General features: G+C 40.3%; 1 protein-coding gene across 12 annotated transcripts in view; it reads left to right on the forward strand.

Moving 5' to 3' along the window:
- The window catches only part of PXDNL (peroxidasin like), a 446,099-nt gene that overhangs the window by 182,791 nt on the left and 240,996 nt on the right, over positions 1-22,312 (forward strand). Inside the window, exon 3 of one of the 12 annotated variants that reach the window (XM_053208350.1) lies at positions 18,619-18,826. The exons of the other annotated variants lie outside the window; for them this stretch is intronic. The gene's annotated coding sequence lies outside the window, so the exon portion shown is untranslated. The remainder of the gene's footprint in view (positions 1-18,618; positions 18,827-22,312) is intronic. 12 annotated transcript variants of the gene reach the window in all.

A 22,312-nucleotide genomic window follows, 5' to 3' on the forward strand; every position in this document is an offset into this window, starting at 1 on the left:
ATCCAATTGATGAGACACATTTTCTCTTCATTCAGTTAGGTGTTTACCGTATCTCAATGCAATATTTTTGTTTTCAGTGTAGAAGTCGTGCACATTCTTTATTCAGTTTATTCCCAGGTAAGAGATCTGTCTACACACACATATGCAGACACATATATATCAAATGTAGTTACTAAATGCCATTTAAAATTTCATTTCTAACTGTTTCTTGCTAATACATTTTTGTATACTGACTTGGCATTCAGTGACCTTATTAAATTAATCCTTCTTAATTCTAATTGCATGCTTCTAAATCTTTGGGAGTTTATATGTACACAGTCATGTCCTTTAGAAATAAAAAGTGTTCCTTTCCAGTCTTTATATGACCTCAGGGAGATGGCATGTGATGTCAAGCTGTAGATTTCTTTGTAAGGCTTGTTTTGAGAAAATAGTGGCACCTGAAGAACTGGTGATTGATCTGTGGCACAACTACTGGTAAGGGTTAGTTGGTTAGGTCTTTGCTCTTACTGAATTACAAAGTAAATGCATTTCTCTTACTTTTGTTGCTCAACAATTAACCTCATCACTAGTGGCTAATAGACTAATTTATCTGCACAAATCTGGCGTTGTAGCATAAATTGCACTCAACTTCACCAACATGAGACCAATTATTCTGCCTCTCGATCCGGTCTGATCCTGGATGTGATTCTCGTAGTGCGATTTCCAGCAGCAGTAGGCCTCAGGTATTGAATGCAGTGGTGGCCAATGGGAGGAACTGTCACGGGTAGGCGACTGAGAGAGGGCATGCTCTCTCTTATCTGTGGCTGGTCTTTTCCTAATGAGTTGCTCTTCCTCATGATCTTACAAAAGAAAATCACAACATGAGGAGGATACAGCAAAGGTCTTGATGTCTATGTTTTTCATTCTTTACATTTTATGACAGAAATGCGTGTTGGTAACTAAAGGGCTGGCGGAGAGAATCCAGGCAGATCAGAGAAACTTTCCGGTTAGTAAATAGTTTACTCCAAGACCTCTATGAAGACTTCCTCTTTTTATTTTCTGTCTATGCCTGTCCGTCATCGGATTCTGAGTATCACTCTCTTAGTCCCTTGACTCCGTCACTATGTTGCTTTATAAAACGAGGTAAACATCTAAGACGCAGTACCCCTAGGGAATGAATGCAGATGCTGCTAACTAGGTTTTCATCTTCCAAAGAATGTTTTTCGTCTACGAAACAGATCAATAATTATATTTTTTTCTAAAGTCAATAGAAGAGGTTTAATTAAAAATCAAGGCAAAGCATTTACTATATGCTATATGCGTAGTATCACAGTAGATGGCTGACAGTGACTGAACATGTGACCTTGAGTCAGTCATTTGACTTTTTTGGGTCCCCGTTTCCATAAGTACAATATTAAAAATTCACATACCTCTTAGTGGAAAAAATAATTCCACAACAGGAACATCTTATAAGGAAAAATATGAAAAGTATAAGCTTAAAAATACAGTACATTTAATGAGAAAGTTTCAAGTCCCATGAAGGTGTGTTAATTGCCAAGTCTCCTTCAAGTTCAATAGGGTGTCTCCAGACTGATGAGAGCATGGCAATTATAACAATGCTGGGCTCTATGTTGCTACTTCAATTGCTTTAATGTCTTATCTGACTAATTGAATACACAATTACCAGCCAAAGCGGATTCTCTTCTCTTTAAGACTTATTTTGAGCCTAGAAATTTTGCTGTTATTTCTTCTTTAGAAATCCTTTCACAATTGCAGACAAGGTGGTTGAAAATCTATAGTAATTTTTCTCTATTCCATATTCCACCTGATTAATTATTCTTCACTAGTGTGTCCCAGTTAGTAGAAGAAAAAAGAAATAAGGTATATAAATAGGAAGTTTGTTCATATCAAAGTGCACGAGCACTAACCCAGATTTGTAATTCTTACCCATTTGTAATTTTTTATGTTATTTAAATTTTATTTTGAACATAGTTTTTAAGCACACTAAATGCTTTAGTAAAACACACAAAATCATTATAGCAACATAAATATAAGCCTGATGATAGCTTTTGGGATCATCTGCCTGGGTAAGAGTTCCAGCTTTGATTTTCCTGGTTGTGTGATGTTAGTTTCAGTGTCTGTAAAAGAGTGTAATCCTACTTCCTGGAATTAATGTAATTATTAAACAAAATATTATGTGCAAAACATAATGCGTGAAGTTCAAAGAAGATGTCCTGTCTCCTAGGGAGGCTGTAAAAACTGCCACAACACTGGTGTCTTAAACCAAAGGCAATTTATTCTCTGACAGTTCAAGAGGCCAGAGGCCTGACGTGAAGGTGTTGGTGGGTGTGGGGGTGGGCCTCTGGAGGCTCTGGGGAAGAATCATTCCTTGTGTTCTTCTCCGGTGTTCTTCAGACTGCCTTCTGTGTGTGTGCACATGTGTGTGCTGTCTCATCAGCACATATGCCCAGAATAACTTCCCATAATTTAATCCTTAATTCAATTGTGTCCCTGAAGATCCTTCTTTAGGTAATGTTTATAGATTCCAGATATTAGACCTCATGTCTTTGGGTGGCCATTATTATTTTTTTTTTAATTTTTTTTTTAACGTTTATTTATTTTTGAGACAGAGAGAGACAGAGCATGAATGGGGGAGGGGCAGGGAGAGAGGGAGACACAGAATCGGAAGCAAGCTCCAGGCTCTGAGCCATCAGCCCAGAGCCCGACGTGGGGCTTGAACTCTCGGACCGTGAGATCGTGACCTGAGCTGAAGTTGGACGCTTAACTGACTGAGCCACCCAGGCGCCCCATGGGTGGCCATTATTAAGCCTAATACAGAAAAGTAAGTGTTCCTAGTTATTATTCATTATGGGTGGTAGTCATAGTGGTGTTAGTAATAGGAGCAGTAGTAGTATAAAAATAGTGTATATTTAGAGACACTCTACTTCTGAATCTCATAAGGAAGGATGATGAATGAAAAAGGCTCACTTTATGTGACTTTGGAAATCAGTACTAGAAAAGGAAACATTATATGAATCCCAAGTTATCTAAGAATCAAATATTAAATATTTTGAGAGTTCCTCTATTGAGTTTAAAAAATAGCTTTAAAGGTGGAAGGAAAGAAGCTAATATTGTTGAGTGCCTTCACTGTGTCTGGAAGTATGTACTAATAAAAATAACAATATCCTATATTTATGGGGACACTGTCGTAAATGCTTTTCATCTATTTCCTCATTTAAGAAACCCTATGAAGTGCTGTCATAAACCTTATTTTGCGACCAAGGAGACTGCGGCACAGATAAGTTGGCCACCTTGGTCAAGGTTGCGGAAAAATTAAAGCTGGAGCCTGTATTTGGAGCCAGGTACTCTGGCTTCAGAGTTCAAGCTCACAACTGCTTCATAACACTGCCCCTTACATGCAATAGTCTCTATGTAATTTGGGGAAACTTTAACTACTGTATCCGTAAAATGATAGCTGTGACATTTTTCTGTATTTTCCAAAAGGTTTGCAGAATACTCAGAGGAATAGTTTAGTTCCTCCCTTGCTGGGTTGGGATGCTTCTAGAACACACTCAGCGGCATGATTATATCCTTTCCTTCCCTGAGAAGTTTTCTTCATTTCCTTACGTCAGTGTCCTCCCTTTGCCCAACTTACTGCCATCTCTTGGTACTGGCTGAGAATAGAGATTTCTGGGGTGGGTGCCAGGAAAATCTGGCTTGTATAAAGTCCATGAAAAGCCCTTCTCTGATAGTTAGGTATGACCCAGGGATCTCTTGGCTGTGAGGAGTGGACTACTTGGGCACTGGAGCCTCCCTGGAGTCTTCTTATCAGGTGTCTCTGCCTTAATTTATGTTGCTCTGAATTTGGAAACCCTGCTTACAGGAGAATGAATACTGGTAGTTACAAAAAGGAAGCTCCAAAATGGTGAAAGACACCAAAGCACATGCGTTTATCTTAAGATTGTATTATCTTTACAATGCATCTGTGTTTTAAATTCATTGACATTGGGAGCCTGGATAGTTCAGTTGGTTAGGTGGACAATTCTGGATTTCGGCTCAGGACACGATCTCATGGTTTGTGAGTTTGAGCCCTGCTTGGAATTCTCTCCCTCCTCCAAATAAGTAAACATTAAACAAATTTTGAATTCGCCAACAGTCACATGCACTCACACTCCTAGCCCATCTACTCCATCCATCCTCCTGCTACACTGAGTGAATGGTTTTTCCTTCTTTCTAAGACCATACATACCCTGGATCGTATCCCTTTGTACCTAGCCAATGACAGCATGCTTGCAATTGCCCCCTCTCTCTTCTGAATCTTCAATTTGTCCTTTTCTATTATATCTTTCAAACAATAAAACAGGCACCCTACAGTTTGTGCAATATTAAGAAATAAGTTTCCTTTGACCAACATCTCTCTCCTTCTCTAGCTACTTCTCTATTTCTTTTCTCCCCTTTAGGAACAAGGCTCCTAGAAGTGTCATTTTTCAGTGTATCTAAGTGCTTCCCACCCTTTTTTTCTTAAATCGACTGCAATCCATTTGTAACACTGACATTGCTCTTTTCAAGGTAACCAATGGCCATGACAAAGGTGTCAAATCCAAAGGTCATCCCTCAGTGTTCATCTTGCTTAATCTATCAGTGGTTTTTGACACAGATGATCCGTCCCTTCTTTTGACATACTTTCCTAATCAGGCTCTGGGTCACAACTAATGTCAGTCAACTAGGGCTTTCCTAAGCCCCCCCACCCCCATATAGACTAGGGGGGCTTAAACAACAGAAATTTAACTTCTCACAGTTCTGGAGGCTGGAAGTCCAAGGTCATGGAAAACCCTAAGAGGTAAGTGGACACAGCATGTACAATGACAGCTTTGATTCTTTCTGCCATTGTCCACCTTCAAAAAAACTTTTTAGAGGGGCCAAAACACATTTTTTGCATTTTAATATAATTGGCATACAATATCCTATTAGTTTCAGGTGTTCAACACAGCGATTTGATATTTTTATACGTTACAAAATGGTGTCCGTGGTAAGTCTGGTTGCCATCTGTCGTCATACAAACTTATTACAGTATTATTGATTATATTCCATATGCTGTACATTACATCCCTATGACTTACTTCATAACTGGAAGTTTGTACTTCTTAATCCCTTTCACTTATGTTGCCCAACCTCCACCCCTTCTGGCAACCAATATGTGTTTCTTGTATCTATGAGTCTGTTTCTGTTTTGTTTCCTTGTTTTGGTTTTTCAGTTGCACATGGAAGTGAAATCATATGGTATTTGTCTTTCTCTGACTTATTTCATGGAGCATAATCACCTCTGGGTCCATCAGTGTTGTTGCAGGTGACAAGATTTTCCTTGTTTTTGTCTGTGTAACATTCCATTGTGTATGTATATACCACACCTTCTTTATCCATTCATGTATCTATCAGTGGATACTTTGGTTGCTTCCATATTTTGGCTATTGTGGATAATGCTGCAAGGAACATAGGCATGCAGAGATCTCTTCAAATTGGTCTTTTGTTTTCTTTGGATGAATCTCCAGAAGTGGAACTGATGGATTTTTGCTAGTTCCATGTCTATCACTCTTTTAATTTTTGGTAACAAAAATAGGCTCTCTGGTTCATAATGGCAAACTGGTTGGCTTTTATTTACATTTTACTAGGTCTGCCTATTTGAGTGTTTAAATTGAGTATTTGTTAAAATATAAATTGAGCCTGGTTCACAATGGCACATATTGGCTTTTGGAAGAGGTTAGTATTTACATTTTATTAGATCCACTATTTCGAATGTGTGTCAACATGACTGAATCCATCTTTGACACTTGCCATTCAGCAAAAACCAAGGACTGAAGTCTTGAAAGTTTGTTTGGAGGTTCCCAACAGAGCATATGTCTACCCGGGAAAGTTGCCCTCTTCCACAGAGCACTAGTTGTATGAAAGATACACGTAAATAGTCAAGGAAGGAGGAGGCATGTCACATTAGCCAAACTAGAACTCTTACCCCGAGTGTTAGCTACTACCTTTAGGGTCAGAGAACCCTCGTTATTCAATGAGGTTTTAGAAAAATAGATTGAGGTGAGGGAATGGTTTGCTTCTTATAATAGAAATATAGCTTTTATTTATTTATTTTAATGTTTATTTTATTTTTGAGACAGAGAGAGACAGAGCATGAACGGGGGAGGGTCAGAAGGAGAGGGAGACACAGAATCTGAAGCAGGCTCCAGGCTCTGAGCCGTCAGCACAGAGCCTGACGCGGGGCTCGAACTCACGGACTGTGAGATCGTGACCTGAACCGAAGTCGGACGCTTAACCGACTGAGCCACCCAGGCGCCCTGAAATATAGCTTTTATATTCATATATCAGAGAGAATGACAAGTCCTTGAAGATGGTGTTGGTTTATATATTCCTACAGATAGATAGGTAGCTAACTCTCCCAACAGTGGCTGGCAGATAGTATTATATAAGTGTTAGTTCTACTTATGATCTTTGATAAAATACTTCTTGTTATTGTCTCCTCATTAATTCAGGTCACTCGATGCCACCGTCACATTAGCACATTTTTAGCATAAAAAATAAAATTTGGTTTTAAAATTACATTTTTTTTTTTTTGAGTTTTCAAAGGCATTGCTTTATGACAGACGTTTGGTCACAAAGGCCTTAATTCTGGCATGATACAATGAAATCCTAATTTGCTCATTATTTTGGGAAAGCTCAAAGACTACAGGATATTCAAAGAAAACCTTTAAATCTTTGATTGGCTGTTTAGTAAGTCTGGTTATAAAGAAGAAAAGAGTGACAGAATTGCAGATCACAGTTTCTTCCCTTAGAGTACAAAAAATCTATTCTGAATAAATATTTTAAAGACAGGCTACTACTGGGGTTAAGCCAGGAAATCATTTCCATGCTGAGTTTCTCCTTTTTCTTTTTCTCTGTCTTTTGTGTGACTGGAACTTTGTTCTTTCCAAACTTCTTAACTTGATTATGCCTGCAAGCAATCCCAATCATGTGCTACCATGTTCTAATCAAAATATTTTACTTTTATTCCTTGCTATCCCTCCAGAGCACTGTCTGAAATCTAGACCCTCATATTTTGCACGAGAAAACAGATTTTTCTCCATTAGAAGGAAATCATTATATATTTCACATTTTAATATTTATGATATCACAATATGATATGATATATCATTCTGTATTTAATACTTTATTAAATATTAAAATTTAAGCATGTTTTCAATTTAAGCGAATCTTAAGGAAGCCACATAGACGGTTATAAAATGACAGAATTAGTGTGATTTGACCTACTTGGGGTTAGCTTGAAGATTAATCTATTTACTAATATTTGTCTTCATAAATTTTTGATGGTGATGGTGTTTAGAAGTCACATGAGTGTTGTATAATTTATGAGAGTAATATTTTAAAATCATATGTCACTTTTTTTCCTACGGGTGAAGTTAGTCTTCAGTATCCTAAGGATTCTAGCCATTTCCTGATAAAGCAGGCACTCTTATGGGAAATAGAAACGCCAGGTGACTTGGGCAAGCATTGTAACAAGGGACCTCGTCACTCTGACTCCACATTCTATTATGTATTCTCCAAATTCTATCGCTGTCTTGTATAACACTTTTTCAAGTACCTACAGTAATTTTTCAGGTTTCTCTGTATTATATTTTTTTTTATTTTTATATCCCCCAGGACTTAGGAATAAATCTTGAACATGGTGGATAACTTTTCATAATAATTATTTAAAAATTTAAATTATTTAAAGCTCATGATAATTATTCATTACTTACCACTTAAACTTTTCATTATTTAAAAACTAAGTTTTATTAATAAAACATATAAAATAATGGATAGGTGATGATCATCATTAATTATAAATACTTGTTATATCTTGACTACTTGATGGCAGATTCATGTTTAAAATGACTTTCGGACTGGGAACCCCCAAACCCTTGGCTATATCACCTTCCTGGGTAGGATTTGATTTTAAAAACGTTGCGTCTGCTTTGAGAAAAGGAACACATATGTGTACCAGAAAGACATGGTAAGGTAGAATAGGCTTCCAGTCACCACCTTTTCATTTAATTTCTTTATTTTTAACGCTGACAATCATTCTTTGTGGCAGCTTATGTATAGTGTGCAATAGTTTGTTTTAGACAAGATTTCTATTCGGGGGACTTAAAAGTAAATGTTTTCTATGATGAAACATAAAATGAGCAGAAATAAGACATGGCATGATTAGTGGTAATGTGAAAATGCTAGATTCAAACGCAAAATTACCAGAACAGTTTGGGCAATCAATACTTGGGGGAACAGGACGCCTGACTGTTTTCTCCCTACCTGTGAGAAGGATTCACTTCTGCTCTCAGGGCCTGGGTCCCAGACACCGGCTTTGGGGAGGTAAATCCCACAGCCAGTCACGGGGGCTGAGAAAGCACTGTTCGGAGCATCTACAGTTCCTTCCCTGGGAGGTGTTGGGATGGACGGGATTCACAGTCGCTTCTGGATTCCTTTGTGCTCCTGGGGCTGACAGGATGCTGGCAAGAAACCAAGAGGTTGGGGTGCCTGGGTGGCTCAGTCAGTTGAGCGTCCGACTTCGGCTCAGGTCATGACCTCACGGTCTGTGAGTTCGAGCCCCGCGTCGGGCTCTGTGCTGACAGCTCAGAGCCTGGAGCCTGCTTCGGATTCTGTGTCTCCCTCTCTCTCTGACTCTCCCCTGTTCATGCTCTGTCTCTCTCTGTCTCAAAAATAAATAAACGTTAAAAAAAAAAAAAGAAAGAAACCAAGAGGCTATTTACCTATGTGGCTTTCTCTTTCCCGTGGTGTTAAATCTGGAAGCATCGTCTATAACGTTCTTTTCTGAAAACGGCCGAAGAGTGACAGAAATGACAGTGGTAGAGAGGGAGGAACTCAAGAAAAGGGTTTGTCTGCGTGTTGTCCTTTCTTACAGGGCCACTGAGGGAGCCTGGGGGTACGCAGGGCTCTGGGCTGGCTGCTACGGATCACCCCAGCAGAGAGGGAACGTCCTCCAGCACCTTCCTTGCAAAGCGAGGAGCAAAGACATGGGCAACCGCAGTGCTTGAAACACAGGCAGAGAGCACGTGATCCAATGCTTCGCTAGCCTGGGAGCCAAGTGCACACCCCGCTCGCGTGCACGCGTGTGCTTGAAGGGCGAGGGCCAAGCAGCCCAGAGTCGCTAGGAGGAAAGGGAGCGCTTCCTGGATGGTTGCCAGGAACCCTTCCAAATGCTTTGCACACGTAACCCATTTACTCTTTTTACGAGTCCTCCGAGGTCCCGTCGTGGTCCCAGGCGCTATGAAGCACCAAAGACTGGGTGACACAGGCCAGCTCGGTGGGAGAGCCAGTGTTGAGCCCGGAGTGGGGTGCTCTCCGTCCTCCCTGTGCCGTGGGGTGACTTCCCCCAGGACTGCAAAGAGGAGGGGAGCCTTTCTGCCGTGGAGGATCTAGCTGGAGAGAAGGCAAGGAAGAGGTGAAGTTTCAAGCCAGGAAGCTTAGGAAGTGTTGCATTTCTTCTTGCTGAAGTTCGGCAAGTCTGATGTCGAGAAGAGCAGGCTTACACAGGCCCACGGAGCTGGATGGGGGGCCCCCCGAGCCTCCTTGACTTCCTGCTCAGAGGTGGGGTGCTGAGGCGCTCTCCCTGGCCAGCCTTCACCTTGGGTTTGGGGTCGGGGAGGAGGGCGTGGGGCTCAGTGGACATCTGAGCTGCAGGAGACAAGACTCAGGCGAGCCTGCCTTCCCTCCACAGGTCTGAGGCTTGATTTTCTCTTCGTCTGTCAGAAATAAGTCTGTATACCCGGCTGATTTTGCAGAAGACACCGCGGGTCCGGCGGGCTGTGTGGATGACCCGCTTAGCCGGGGAGCCAGGGCTCGAATTTGGCTCCCTTGAGTCCTCATTCACAGCTTGTTCATCTTGCCCTTCATGGCCTTTCTGCTCCTTAATTGTCCTGTGGTCACTTTTTATTAGTCTTTTCCTTCTTGAGAGTTCGTGTGTTGTAATAATAACGTAAGACCTTATTCTAGATGATTTCTAACATTAACACAAATTGCTTAACATACAGACTGTTACTGGTACATTGTCAGGCGTTAAGTGACCTCAAATCGTGTAAAATATCCCTCTGTACCTGTTTTCTGTTGCCGCGTGGCAGAATTACCACAAACTACCTGGCTGGAAACAACGCCCGTTCCTGAACCCACTGCTCTGTGGGACGAGGGAGGCCTGGCAGGTGTCAGTGGCTGAGTTCGTCCCTGGAGGCCCCGGAGAAGCACCTGTTCCCGGGCCATCCGGGTTGTCACAGAATTCAGACCCAGGTAGTTGTAGGAAGGAGGCTCCTGCTTCCTGGCTGACTCTTAGTCGGGACTCATTCTCAGCTGCTGGAGCCCCTCTCTGGTGGGAGGCGGCCCCTCTCCATCTTCACAGCCAGCCGTGGCCCACCAAATCCTTCCATGCTTTCCGTCTCTCCGACTTCCCCTTCTGCGGGACGGAGTAGAGAAAACTCTACGTGTGAAGGGCCCATGTCATTCTGTCAGTCCCTCCCAGACACTCTCACTTTCACTAACTCCAAGTAAACTGATGCGTTAACTTTAACTCCATCTGAAAACACTCCTTTTGCATTTGTAAGGTGATACAGTCACAGGCATGATGTTTCATTATGTTCAAAGTCTCATCCCTGGGGAGTAGATCCAGTGGGAGGACATCTTAGCATCCTGCCTGTCATACCCTCCCAAGTCTGTAATTCTGCTTCACTTCTAGTATATATATACAAATATATTTATGGTCTTGTAATATTATTTTAATGCATTATATCTTTCTCAATAAGATTTTATATGAGCACTTAGTAGGAAATTGATAAACTACTTCTGAATGCTCATTAGTTTTAGAATACCAATGTTTGCTATCCTTCCATTTATATTATGCAGAATACATGCTTGTATGTTACTATAAAGCAATCAAATACTATTCTAAAACCTACAGATTAGTAGCAACTTTTTGATGTGTGGAAATCTGTAATATATGCTCACAAATGGGAACAGAAAACTTGAGAGTAATATTTATAAAATCCAGTTGAATACATAAATACTTGATGTATATTCCTACTAAAGTTTTTAAAGGAGAAATTAGCAAGATAGAAAAGTACGATTTTTGTTCATTTTACGGTATATTAGTAACATGAAAACTATGACTCATGAATCAATCAGTTGCCAAACTTTAAAGGGTAAACTGCAGTGCTATTTAGCAATGTTATTTTCATTTCTTTAGAAGTTTACAGAAATAACAATATGTTGTCCTGAGAAGGCACACAAAAGTAATTTATTTAGTTGTTAGGAGAAACTATTTTTGCTTCCTTAAATGACTGAGCTGTAACAAAGTCCCAGCTGCAAATATGCAAATGCCATGGTTACCCCCATGAATTGGGCTTTTGTAATATCCTGAATTCCAAGAAAAAATAACAAGCAAGACATTAAGGGTAAATGTTTGCAACATGTTGCCTAAAACCGCTCTGGGAATAAACTGTAGGGCTGTATATGGCAAATTAGGAAAATTTCACATATTGAGAGTTTTTAACCACTCTCAGGATTAAAGGCACTTTTGAAACCTTGAAAGTACAGAAAATCCTTTCAGGATATCTTTCAAAAACATGGCTAAAGCCATGTGTCTTCAGCTGTTACTTTCGTTCAGTGACAAATTTCATCCAAATTTTTCTTTGTAACATCTTCGTTGTGTTAAAAAAATACATTTTCAGTTTTTCCTTAAAAATACAAATAGGTTTCCATAGCAGAATTTTTGAAGTCTGATCTTTATTACAGATCATATGCTCCAGATGGTGCCTCCAAGCCTAAAAGTATTTCCCCAAATATACAAGAAGTGTTAGAACTTTCACCTGTGTAAAAGAATATTGGGACCCAGAAGATTTAGCCATTTTTAAATTAAGAGCCACCAACGTTTTTCTGAGCGCTCATTAAGGACCAGACTACCCAAGTTCAGTCCTCATGATAATTGTTTAGGGTAAGGCATCATTATTTGCTACGCTGTGCAAGCTGAGATGGTCCTTTTGGATCTGGGATTCAAACTTATGTCTGCATGCGTCCGGAACCCCAAATTTTAATCACTGTACTTACTGCCACTGTATGACTCATCAGTTCCCAGGTGGAACAGCCTCTTCTTTATTTCAAATTTACCCTCCTCCAGAGCCCCGCTCTTCCCCATGAGAGGTGCAGGCAATGACCTTTCACGGGGTGCCCTTCCACCAAGATGTGCATTCTGAGGCATTCCAAGCGGAGAACTCAACTTATCAGTGCGTTTTCCTCTGAAAGGGGAATTAAAATGTAAACAGTCGGCTGATAGTTGGAGACTACTACACCTTTCTCTTTAAAAGCAGATAAGGTTTTCCAAAGGAACACAAAAGCAAGTTTAGAGTACCAGGTTCTTAGGATACAGTTCCATCCTGATTCCATGGGATCCATCAGTCCATCAGGCAGGTTTTCATTCAATTTCTCATTTACTGTTTGGTTTACTGAAGTCCATGGAAATGGAACTTTGTCCCTAATGCCAACACCTGCTGACTTTCAGATTGTACGGCCTCACCTTTCTGACTGCTTTGTTTGCGTTTCCTATTTCTGGCCTATTCTCTGCTTTGGTAATTGCCGGTGTCTTTGCCCGTTAGCCTCAGTCCTGCTGCTGCCATATGGAGAGCCTGGTGACTGGCAGCTTTTGTAGAGATGTAGCACCTGGGGGCTCCGAGGACCATTTTCATTTCACAATGACTCAGTGGGGAGCTGGAACTTGACAGCCAAGAAAGAGGCAGTGAATTTCAAAATGGTGGAGGGTTTTTCAAAAGACCTTTCATTAACCATTTGGAAATCTCTGTATTTGAAAAGACCTGGGGTACAGGAGGACTCCTCACTGTGTGCATGTGTCTGTGTGTGTGTGTGGGGGGGGTGTGTGTACCACTAGAATCAGAAGGAAAGAGGACACCTTTCAAACCCTCTTGGCTTTATTTTCCCTTTCCATTGTTAATAGTAGAACTAGATCTAACAGGCATTACTTGAACTCTTGAGCCATTTATGTTCTTAAGTAAGCATGCTTGTTTCATTATAAACTAAACGCATATTTAGTGCAGACACCTTGTTAAAATGAAGAAAATTCAGATATAAACTATCAAACCCAAAACAAATCCCAACACTCCGAGAACATTGTCTTGCTAACACTTGGTATATTTCCATTTAGTGCTGACTGATCCAGAAGTCATTATCTTTTAAGTTTCCCAGCCACTACATGGCACATACACACACTGGAATGAAAATCCAGCATTCTGTTTGTATTGCTGTTTCCAATGGCATCAAGAGAAACAAGAAAATTGTGGCACTCAGTAGAAAAGCATCATCCTTGAAGAATGCAATTCTAATTTTGAAGTTAATTACAATAGATTAGATAGAACATTTATATGCTCTGTTTGTGCTATCTTTGGGGTATCTCCTACTCGTCTTTTGCAAATTAAAATGTCCAAATGTCATATGGTTTCAAGAAATGGGTCAATAAAATTATATTGCTTTTAAATTTCATATGCATTTATTCAGTTTAAAGGGGTTAGGGAAGATTGGGGTAGCCTTTGCGCAAACTGTCAAATTGGTGAATTATGCTTTTGATTTATTTTCTCAAACTTCCCTGGGGTTTTCTGTGAATAGTGTAACCTCCTGACACTTCTCAGACCCTCTTTGGTTCCTTTCATTTGTGCATGTGTGTGTATACACATCCATGTATATACATACACATACACAGATATAAATACAGATATGGATACAAATATATACATGGGTGTATTTTTTTCTAGGAAGAATTTAGTTTAGTTTCTAGCCCAACAGAGACGCAACCAATGGATTTATACTTTGGTGCATTTAGGCACCTCAATTACAGTCTCTCCCAGACTTAAGCCGTGACCAACCCTGACTCAACATCTCTGTATCCCCCTGGCCATATTTTCCTTCTTGGTAAGTGCTGATGCCATTGTTCTGGTAATCCAGATTTGAAATTTGGGAGTAGCCTTTGATATTCATTTATGCCTCCATATTCAGTAGCTTATTAACCATGATTTTATCTCTAATCCTTCAGTCCATTCTTCTCTCCTCAGCTTTAATTTAGGTTTTTGGCAAGTCTTCCTTGGATCATGGCAGTAATCCCGTTTATTAGGCAGCATCTGACAGGAAACAATGGTATACACAAATTGGGCATTCTGAAGAGCGTTTAGTTCAGGGACTGTTACAAAGGTTTGGGGATGGTGTAGAAAAATACACAGAAAAAATGCAGCATCCTACGCTTAGCCTTATCCCGTGACTTTATCCCGCCTGAAGGGTAACAGGAGAGAACAAATATCAGACATAGATCCGGACATACAGAGAGCTGTGGAGAGAGGCATTTAACAGAATTGTGGCCTTAAGATGGAGGCTGGCAGTCCTCTGCAGATCTGTAGGTAGGAAGCTGGGGAGTAGATACTGTCATTTTGTTCTCCTTCCTCCCTTCGGGATCTTGCTGCTGCTCCGCGCTGGCTGAAGCTAACTGGAAGTCCAAGGGCAAAGGAGCCGTTGTTTTCTAGTTTCAGTTCCTGTAGGTCAGCACAGGGCCAGGTGGAAAATGGCTAGAAATGGATCCCAAGGGCAAACAGAAACTACTCCAGCCTCCTTTCACTGTCTTGCTCTACCTCCCTCCACTCTAAACGAACAAGATAAAAGAAGTCTTCCTATTGTCACATTCCATCCTAAATGTGAGACAGAAAACTATTAAACTCCTAGAGGAGAACACAGGCAGGAACTTCTTTGACATTGGCAGTAGCGACTTCTTTCTAGATACATCTCCTGAGGCAAGGGAAGCAAAAAAGTAAACTATTGGGACTTCATTAAAATAAAAAGCTTCCGCACAGTGAAGGAAATAAAAACAAAACCAAAAGGCAACCTACAGAATGCGGGGAGATATTTGCAAATGACATATCTGATAAAGGGTTCGTATCCAAACTACATAAAGAATTTATAAAAGTCAACGCTCAAAAAATGTGTAATCTAATTTAAGAATGGGCAGAAGGCATGAATAGACATTTTTCTGAAGCAGACATACTGATGACCAGCGGACACATGAAAAGATGCTCCCCGTCACTCATCAACAGGGAAGGACAAATCAAAACCACAGTGAGACACCACTTCCCACCTGCCGGAACGGCTAAAATCAACAACCCAAGAAACAACCGCTGCTGGCGAAGATGTGGAGAAAGGGCAACCCTCTTGCATCGTTGATGGGAATTCAAACCGGTGCAGCCACTCTGGAAAACAGTATGCATGTTCCTCAGAAAGTGAAAAATAGAACTACCCTGCAACCCAGCAAATGCACTACTAGGTATTTACCTAAAGAGTACAAAAATGCTAATTCAAACCTATGGCCTACCCCAGAATTTAAAGAGTGTCAATTGTACAGCATTCTACAGATAAAAAGCATGTAAAAAAAAAAAAAACCCTGTTTATAGCAGCATTATCTACGATAGCCAAATTATGGAACTTGCCCAAGTATCCACCAGCTCTGGATAAAGAAGTAATGGCGGATTAAATGGATAAAATTCCAATACAATGGAATATTACTTAGCCATTCAAAAGAATGAAATCTTGCCATTTGCAATGACATGGATGGAGCTAGGAGGATAATGCTAAGTGAACTAAGTCAGAGAAAGACAACACCAACTGATTTCACTTATATGGGGATTTTAAGAAACAAAACAAATGAACAAAGGGAATATTTACTGATTTGATTTTTGTGCTGATTACCAGTGTGTCCACATTTTCTATTTCTTCCTTTTTCAGTTTTGGTAGTTTATAAGTTTCTGGGAATTTATCCAGTTCTTCTAGGTTGTCCAATTTGTTGCCATTTAGTTTTTCATAATGTTCTCTTGTAATTTTTGTATTTCTGTGGTGTTGGTTGTTTTTTCCTCCTCTCTCATTTGTAATTTGTTTACTTGGGTCCTTTCTCTTGTCTTTTTGATAAGTCTGGCAAGGGGTTTATCAATTTATTCATTTTTAAAAATTTTTTTAAAAGAACCAGTTCCTGGTTTTATTGCTCTGTTCTATTTACTTATTTATTTTTGGTTTCTATATCATTTATTTCTGCTCTAATCTTTATGATTTACCTCCTTCTGCTGGCTTTAAGCTTTATTTGTTGTTCTTTTTCTAGCTCTTTTTTGTGTAAGGTTAGGTTTTTTCTTGCTTCTTAAAGTAGGCCTCTCTTGGTATAAACTTCAATCTTAGAATCACTTTTGCTGCATCTCAAAGGTTTTGAACTGTTGTGTTTTCATTTTCATTTGCTTCCATGTATTTTTTCTTTCTTTTTTTATTTCCTGGTTGACCTATTCATTGTTTAGTAGCATAACCTCCTTATATTTGTGGTCTTTCCAAATTTTTTCTTGTGGTTGACTTCTAGTTTCATAGCATTGTGGTCAGAAAAGGTACATGGTGTGATTTCCATCTTTTTCTATTTGCTGTAGCATGTTTTGTGACCTAATATGTGATCAATTATGCAGAATGTTCAATGTGCACTTTAAATAAGTGTGTATTCTGCTGTTTTAGGCTGGAATGCTCTGAATATGTCTGTTAAGTCCACCTGGTGCAGTGTGTCATTCATAGCCATTGTTTTCTCCTTGATTTTTCTGCTTAGGTGATCTGCTCCTTAGCGTAAGTAGGGTGTTAAGGTCCCATACTATCATTGTGTTATTATCAATTAGTTACTTTATGTGCATTATTAACAGTTTTACATATTTGGGTACTCCCATGTTAGGTTCACAAATATTTGCAATTGTTATATCTTACTGTTGGATTGAGCCCTTTATGATTGTACTGTTCCCTTCTTTGTCTCTTTTTAGTCTTTGTTTTAAAGTCTAGTTTTTCCACTCTAAGTATTGGTACTCTGACTTTCTTTTGACATCCATTTGTGTGATAAATGTTTCTCTACCCCTTCACTTTCAATCTGCAGGCATCTTTAGGTCTAAAATGAGTCTCTTGTAGGCAGCATATATAGAAGGGTCTTGTTTGTTTGTTTTTATCCATTCTGACACCCTATATCTTTTGATTGGAGTGTTAATCCATTTACACTCAGAGTAATTATTGATAGATATGTATTTATTGCCATTTTATTACTTGTTTTGTCCTTGTTTTGGAGATTGTCTCTGATCCTTTCTTGTCTTTGTCAGTTTTGGTCTCTCTTATGACCTCAAGGAGACCCCTTTAATATTTCTTGCAGAGCTGGTTTAGTGGTCATGAACTCCTTTAATTTTTGTTTGTCTGGGAAACTCTTTGTCTCTCATCCTATTCTGAATGACAGCTTTGCCAGATAGGGTGTTCTTGGCTGCAGATTTTTTCCATTCAGCACTTTGAATATATCATGGCACTCCCTCTGGCTTGTCAAGTTTCTTTTGCGAAATCTCCAGCTCCCCTTATGGGTTTTCCCTTGTAAGTTAAAGACTTCTTTTGTCTTGCTGCTTTTAGGACTTTTTCTTTATCACTGTATTTTGCAAAAGTAATTACGATAGGTCTTGGTGTTGGCCTGCTTTTGTTGATTTTGGTGAGAGTAGTTGTGTGTCTCCTAGATCTGGATGTCTGTGTCCTTCCCCAGATTAGGAAAGTTTTCTGCTATTATTTCTTGAAATAAATTTTCTGCCCCCTTTTCTCTCTCTTCTTCTTGGAGTTCTATAATATGAATTATATTATGTTTGATGGAGTCACTGAGTTCCCTAAGTCTATTCTTGTGTTGCATAATTGTTCTTTTTCTCTTTTGTTCAGCTTCATTATTTCTATATTTTGTCTTTAAGGTCTTAATTCATTCTTCTGCTTCTTCCAGCCTGCTGTTGCTTGCATCAAGACTGTTTCCAATCTCATTTATTGCATTCTTCACTTCTTATTGATTCAGTCGTGATTCTTTAACTTTGTGGTAAGGGTCTCATTGATGTCTTCTTTTCTCAAGCTCAGTGAGTATCCTTATGATTGTTGCTTTAAATTTCCCATCAGGCACGTTACTTACAACTATTTCACATAGATCTCAGGCTTGGGTCGTATCTTGTTCTTTCATTTGGTATAAATTCCTCCCTCTTGACATGTTGTCTAAGTCTCTGCCTTCTTCTTTGTGTTAGAAAAGCCCGTTATGTCTCCTGCTCCTGAAAGTAAGTAATTGTCTAATGAAGACGAGATCATATGACCTCGAGATCATAGTGACCAGAGCCTGATACTTCAGGGAGTGTCTCCAGTGTGTGGTGCATGTGCTCTGCTGTTCTGTGCTACTCTGTCCTTCAGGCCAGTCATCTGCAGAGGCTCTCTTTTTCTGCTGTGGGCATTGTTTAGTCCCTAGGCTGAACGTGGCAGGTTTTAAGTAGGTGTGCTCTGGTGTGCTTGTGAAATGAGACCTGACACCACTTCCATGAGAACTGGGCCCTCTAGAGCTCTCTGGTCAGGAGATGTGATGTGGGTAGAGGGCCTGCTGCACTGGGACTCGGGCAAACTTGATTGAGATAGACAGTGATGCCAGGGCACCGGGGATGAGGTGCAGTGCGAGCACGTTAGGTAGCCGGTGTGAGCTCCGTGCTTCTTCTCACAGGCAGATCTGTTTTTACGCTGAAGAGCAGAGGAGGTAAATGGCACCAGTCAGCTTTTTATGGGAAAGGTGTCTCCACGAATGCTGCCTCTCAGGAACATGCTCCAAGAAGAGTGAATAATCTCTCCACTGTGTGCCCCAAGCATTTTTCAGATTGCTATTTCCATGCTCTCTGCCCCTGGGTTGTTTGCCTGTATTCTCTCCAGAAACGGTACAGCACCCTTCATGTTCTATCTCAGCCAAGCTTGCTGACGTTTACAACCCCTGGCTTTAAGCTCTGCTAGTAGAACTAATGAAATTTGGCCTTTCTCACTTTTCAATGGCTTTGTAGAAATATTCTTCTTGTGTGTTTCACTGTGTGTTCCTTTCTCTCTCATCCTTCTCCATGACCATGACTCCCCTCCCTCTGCAGCACACATAACTCTTTTCTCTCCTAAGCCGTGTCTACACTTTCTGCCTTCTTCAGTATGCGCTCTTCTTTCCCTTTGGTTGTGGAGTTTGGTCTGTCAGTCTTTAGGTCAGTTTCCAGGGTACTTAGGATGATTTGATAGCTATCTGGTTGTGTTTGTGGGACAGGATGAGGCTTACCACTATATTTCAACTTTTTATTTATGTATACTTTTTATACTATTATCAAAAGCAATTTTACACTAATTTATTGAGAATGTATCCCAGGTAGGTCCAGAGTTGTGTGCCATGTTAATGATGGGTTGGAAACTTAAATCCAAGGTGGGATCCAAGTGCCATTAATCCCAAACTGCACAAGAGTCATGGTCTTAATTGGTGACCAGCAATTGAGGAGAGCAGAGCACGGTGGTTAAGGGGGGATATCTCTTCTTATAGGAACTAAAAGGCATAATTTGTGTTTAGGATGGCTGTCTCAAGGAGATAAACCTTTGCCCAAAACCATGGGCTCTTTTTGTTTTTTCTTTCATTAAATTTAAAGTATTAGACCCATTCCTCAAGGCTAGAAGTCAGTGTTGAAAAAATTGAGCAGTTATTGAAGAAAGTCAATAACATGTGACCTTGTTTTTTAGTCTAACCAGGCACAGAGTAACAGATTCGTGAAAAATGGGGCTTCGAGAACATCGCACACACAGGACAGGAAGGCAGAGAATTCCTATGGTTTTAAGGGAGGAAGCTCCTGGGCAGTTGTCCAGGTATGATGGTTGTTACCTGGTGATGTCAGAAGCTTCTCCATACATTTAAGATTTTGGGAGCTTCCCTCAGCCCCCCGAGGAACAAGTTGAAATAAAGAATGTTTAAAGTAGTGAACAGCTAGCTCTCCAGAAGTTCTCTTGGAAACAGCACACAAACACTCTTGTTCTTCGTTTCCCTTTAAGGATTGCTGGTTTCTCTCATTTTTGCCTATGCTATTCTTGCTCTTGGATTCATCCTTATACCTTAATTAGACTGTTTGTGATTTGTCTCACCTTTGTTTCCTGTCTCCTACCACATCTCTTCATCACTATCACTCTGTTGGTCCGTTACCTCAGTTCACCTTAGCTTCCTGCTTCCCACCTCTAGATTCCGCCTACTTTTCTCCTCTCCTTCTTCTCATATTTTGATCAGCCGTAACATTTAACCTGTAGGAAGTGAGATGGTAGGCTGCCACAACACCAAAATAGGTTTTGTGACTACTGTATATCATTCTTATTAGTTATTACTCCCTTGTACATGAAAATCGAGGCTGGGAAACTGGAGACCGTAGCTGGGATCCTTCTTGAGGCCTCAGACTCAGACAGTGAGTCTTAGCTGAGCACGGTTTCTTTCCACAGGGGATATTTGTTGCAACTGGCAAAGGGGATGCTCCAGCATCTAGAGGATAGAGCCCAGGGGTGCTACTAAGCATCCTGTAATCCACAGGACATCACATCTCCCAACACAGAGTTATCCAGCTTCAATTATCAACACAGCTAACGTTGAAGACCCCGGTCTTGGGGACACTATATTCCAGTGGATTTCCTGAGGTGTCTTTCCAAAGAGAAGCCTTTATTTCCAGGTCATTCTTTACCACCCTGTCCCTACTGTCATCCTCACACTCTATAAATAACCAACCCGACGTCCCTCTCATTTTCTATTTCCATATATATTATTATCTTATTTCAATCCCAAGTCAATTGTGGGGTATCCCGCTCAGTGTTATTATGATGATTTATTTAAAAAAATTTTACAGATGGACAAATTCAAACTCCAAAATACTCAGCACTCAAAAGATTTATTGAAGATTAGAACACATAATATTTTTATTAAATAGTGCTTCTTGCAGTGCCCTAGAGTCTCTCTTTTAAAGCTGTCATTCATCCTTAGAGAGTCATAAAAGCTTTAGAAATGACTTTATAAGAAGTCATAGCTAACACAATGGAATCTTGAGAGTTTTCAGGTTAATCTTCGTAGAATTGGCAGAGGGCTGGGGGTCTGGGTTAAGTGAGTTGAGAGAGGATCTCATCAATTTGAGTATTTCTACAATCAAGACTCACTGAAAATAAGGTTCAAAGCAGGAAATGAAAGAAATCTTTCCTTTTGCCTCACTAAATTAAATTTATTTTCTCTTTTTCTTCACCTTATTAATTCTTTGTGGCATAATGATTAAAAAGGAAGCCCAGAGGTCAGTGAAAGTGGTCATAGCATCCATCTGCTTTCTTATTGTGCTGAGCAGTATTGGTGGGTAGGGGAGACATTTCTCCTGATAGTATAGTGGCTTCCCAATAATTTCAACAAGCCACCATTGATTACTTGTTGTAAGGGTAGAGAATTGGTTGAGAGTAATGGTGATAATGAGCAGCCCAACAGCCAAAAATAAGTGGACTTCATATCACCTTTGTTATGACCATTAGGGATCGCAGCTTCCTGAGGTTGACAAAGAAAATGAGATATTAATTACGACTATTAGTGCAAATTAACTCTCAAAGATGGCCTGCAGTGTTCCGTGGCTGGAATGCCTTGGACTGTCATCTGAGGGCATAGGAAAGTTCTTCCAGCTGCTTTCACTTCTCGGGTCTACCACTATACCGAATGGCCTGTGGGATGTTGGAGCTTGACATTTAATAAAATATTTGTCTCTAAAGTGCCTAAATATATGGGTCAAACTGTATTTCACAATATATCTAAGCATGTTAGCTTATCAGAAGGAAAATATCCCAAGCACATAAGCTTTAGAAAATTGTATGAGGCAGAGAGGCAAGTTCTTTCTGGGATACAAGGCACTTTTTAGTTAATAAAGGTTTTGGGGGGGACCTGGGTGGCTCAGTCGGGTAAGTGTCTGACTTTGGCTCAGGTCATGGTCTCATGGTTCATGGATCTGAGCCCTGCGTCAGGCTCTTTGCTGACAGCTCAGAGCCTGGAGCCTGCTTCGGATTCTGTGTCTCCCTCTCTCTGCCCCTTCCCCACTCATGCTCTGTGCCTCTCTCTTTCAAAAATAAATAAACATTAAAAGAAAAGAGGTTTTTGGGAGGTTGTGGGAAATGTGAGAAAAGTAACCGTGCCTTTCAATGCAGTAGCCTATGGAGGGAGCCATCTATGTGGCTTGATACGTGGCTCATCCAAAATGAGATGTACTTTAAGTATGAAACATGTTTGGGTGGCAAAACATCTGAAAATAAGAGTCTAAAAGAGACTAAAAGAGTCTAAAAGAGAGAGACAGAGACAGAATGCGAGTGAGTTAGGGGCAGAGAGTGAGGGAGACACAGAATCCGAA

Source organism: Acinonyx jubatus, chromosome F2 (assembly GCF_027475565.1).
Source record: "Acinonyx jubatus isolate Ajub_Pintada_27869175 chromosome F2, VMU_Ajub_asm_v1.0, whole genome shotgun sequence".
Taxonomy (NCBI): Eukaryota; Metazoa; Chordata; class Mammalia; order Carnivora; family Felidae; genus Acinonyx; species Acinonyx jubatus.